Below are 3,756 nucleotides of genomic sequence, written 5' to 3' on the forward strand. Positions count from 1 at the left end.
ACTTAGTTAATATTAATAATAAAAAAGTTAATTCTCTATATTTTTTTCTAAAATAAAATAAAATATTTATTTTATTTTTTAAAATACCATCTTATCTTTATTTTAGGTTAGAGTATGATTTGAAGATACATGAATCAAGTGCTCACACGTTACTCTGTTTAGTGTTTAGAGAACAAACTTTTTACCCCTCAAATAGATATCTAAAGAATTGTAGCCTACCCAGCAATTGTTCCAATATCCAAGGTCATGCACCAAGGTCACCAACGGCTTTGTTATAACAGCTGAAAATTCATCCTGCATGATTGCACAATTCTCTTAGAATGACATTTGCAGAGAAAAGCATCATTTTGGTGAGAAGATAATAGTACCTGCACTTCTGACATATCCACCCCATCTGCATACTGATGATCTATTATCTTGGAAACACTCTCAGCCAGTTCACCGGCCTGCCATATGCAAGGCTAAGTAAAACTGGCATTTACTCGTCTTGAACTAAATTAAGCATGATAAAGAAATTTACTGACCGTTTTATGGCAATATTCGGCTGAATTAACAATGTAACAAATCACCCTTTCATCCCTATCAGATGTCTGTACAACAGTTCCCAAGAGTTTATAAAAAAATTTCAAATAAAGAAAGCTGTTTGATAAAATAGTAAGTTAATATGTAGCTTTAACTTCTGACAAATCACGAAAAGCGAATTCTTTACAAGATACCTTTATCTGTCCATCCATGCCTGTGGCAGCAGCAACAATTCCAGTACAATAAAACTTACAATATATTTACACACACTACAACAAAAAGTCATTTTTAATGACAAATTTTTAGTGGCAATAATATAATAGTTATTATATGTCTTATTTAATTTATGTTTTTGCGTCAATTATATATGTCATTATTACTATATGTTATAATGATAATTATATACTTTTTGTGGCTATTAAAAAAGTCTTTACCAACAATTATATATTTGCAGCTACAATTTTTTAGTGACAAAGTATAACACAGCTAATCATATATCTAATAGTTAGTAAATATATTAGCGGCTATGTATAGTATTGCTAAAAATAAAATAAATGGCCACTAAAAATGATTTTTCTAATAGTGATATATATTAGACCGGTTTTGAGAAGTAAATCTAAAATTTAATTTAATCCATGTGATTTGCCAAAAATATAATCCAATCAAATCTAAATTAGTGCTATTTTAATCGATTTTCGATTTGGATTAGATTGAATGAATTGGAGCTATGTTACGGTAGTTATGGTGTTTTAAAAGTATTGCTAAAATTAAAATAATTTTTTTATATTTTAGTAACATTTTTTTAACAACACTTTTTAAAAAGTGTTGCTAAATAAAAAATTACTTTAATTTTAAAAGCACTCTTTAAAATGTAAACTCCGATTAAATTAGTAGATAATTAGTCAATAAATTAGTTTTTAATAAGGAGGATTAAAAACGTAAATATTATATTAAATTAGGATAGAGCTCATCGAAACGAGAATTTTGACACCAATTTCGAAGAAAATGGTCCAAAATTGGACCGAACGGACCGAACCGGTTGAACCAGACCCGAATCGGGCTGTCGGTCCAACCGGACCAGCCCTTTTAAGTGAACCCAAGCCTTCGTCCCCCTCATTTCAACGTAAACGAAGCTGAAAGCTTCCCAGGGGAAAAGAAGAATGAAACATTCCCGTAACCCTCACGTAAATTTCCGATCCCCGTAACTTCTCCGTCCGAGCTCCAATCGCCGCACCATTTGCGGCCACGCGTCCACCGCGTTAAGCTCTACATTTCTACCGAAACAATTTTATAGGTAACTTGCTATTTCACTTCAGCCTCTCATTTCCCCCAATTTTCGAGTTTTGAGAAGGGGTGTTGAATTTATTTGATTTTTGATGTTTTAGGATCCAATTAGCTTGAGAAAAACGTTCACTCTTGATTATGTGAAGCTTGGGTAAGGTGAGGATGCGATAATTCTATTTTATTTTCATTGAATTTGAGCTTTGAGTATTAAATTGGATATATATGTGTTATGAATGTGTATTATGTTGTGAATAAATAATTGGAGCTTGAAATTGTGAATACTGGAACTTGGAGGAAGCAGATTAGTTGAGTTTTGAGGGGCTGTCTTGGTTTTGAATAAATAGCTTTGGTCGTTACGTGGAAATCGGCCAAGGTATGGTTTAGGTCTCTTGCATTTAATATATAATGTTCTGTGAAAACTTAGGCTAGACGACCATAGGATAAATTGGAATGCAGGTGTATGTTTAATGTTTAGTAATTTGTCGATGAATATATTTGGTTGAAGTTTATTGAATAATTAGTTATTAATTTTGGATGGTGAATGTTGTTATGTTAATTTGGAGAGAATTATGGTTGAATGTTATTGTTGATGAACATGGTTGGTTTGGTGCTTGTTGATTAACTAATGATTTGGTGAATTATTGATTTGAGGTATAACTATTGTGGAGGTTGTTGTGATAATGAGGTATTTTATGTTAAAAGCCTAGGATTTGTGAACTATGATTCTTAGTTGAATTTTGGGTTGTTGGATTTGAATATTGTATGAGTATAATTGTTTATCTGAGGTAGATTTATTGTGGTGATTGTTATGATGATGAGGAAGGGTATGTTGAATTGAAAAGAAAGTAGGTTTGGACCCGAAAAGGGTGGCAAAATTCGAGTTTTAGAGGAGATGCTGCTGAAATTTTATAAAAATTAGAGATTTTGTTTATATGATTATTTAAAAAGATTTAGGTTCAAAGGTTATATGGTTTGATTTTGAGTTATTAAGAAAATGAGCATGTTTTAAGTTTGATTCATTTAGAAAAGAATGAATTATATTTTGAATTGGAACTATTGATGGATGGAATGGGAGGTGTGATAATGAAGGATAAGGATTGAATATGATTGATTTATGATGAGGAATGAAATGCGATTGAGAATGATGTGGATGTTGATGAATTTTAATTGAATTATTTAAATGGCTTATGAATTTGAATAATCTGAGATACGAGATTCCCTGGATTAAGTGTTGTGGCTTGCCACCACGTGTACCAGGTTGAAAACTAGATACTCTGTTGACCCTACGACGTAAGTGTGACCGGGCACTATATAAATTCCCGGGAATGTTACCCCCATTGAGCAATATTGACTATATGAAAAAAAAGCTATGCATAGACTCTTGGGGATGCACGTCGGAGGACCGTCTAAGGACAATTCAGACTTGTCGGGTTGGCTGGATAACCGACAGATGAGCCTCATCAGCCATAGGACAGGCATGCATCATATGCATATTACTTGAATTACTTGCTTGTGCGTTAATTGGGTGTGCTTATCTGTATTTGTCATGCTAAATGTGTATTTGTTACCTGCAGTATTTGTAACCTTCTTGTGTTTGCCTTTATCTGTCTATTTGTTTGTGAAAATGCATGATGGAGTTGGAGGTATGGAGGAATGGCAGTATGAGATTTAGGTTTAAGGTTAAGTTAAGTCAGGTTTACATATTCTTAGAAAACCCACCTTTTATGGCTTCTGTTTAATACTTTAAGCTCTACAATCTGAGTGTCGGTGTTTTAGGATTGCCTCTGGCATTCCCAGGACCTTATATATTATGTGTGTGGCACCTTTACCATACTGAGAACCTCCAGTTCTCATTCCATACTATGTTGTTGTTTTTCAGATGCAGGTCGAGAGGCATCTCGTTAGGCGTATTGTTTTATTGGGACATTGGTGAGGCGAAGGTCTCAGGTT

General features: G+C 33.4%; 1 protein-coding gene across 1 annotated transcript in view; it reads left to right on the forward strand.

Annotated features, from left to right (window-relative positions):
- The window catches only part of LOC107626994, a 5,516-nt gene continuing 3,879 nt past the window's right edge, over positions 2,120-3,756 (forward strand). The window contains exon 1 of the mRNA XM_016329877.2: positions 2,120-2,179. The gene's annotated coding sequence lies outside the window, so the exon portion shown is untranslated. The remainder of the gene's footprint in view (positions 2,180-3,756) is intronic.

This window comes from Arachis ipaensis, chromosome B02 (assembly GCF_000816755.2).
Source record: "Arachis ipaensis cultivar K30076 chromosome B02, Araip1.1, whole genome shotgun sequence".
Lineage (NCBI taxonomy): Eukaryota > Viridiplantae > Streptophyta > Magnoliopsida > Fabales > Fabaceae > Arachis > Arachis ipaensis.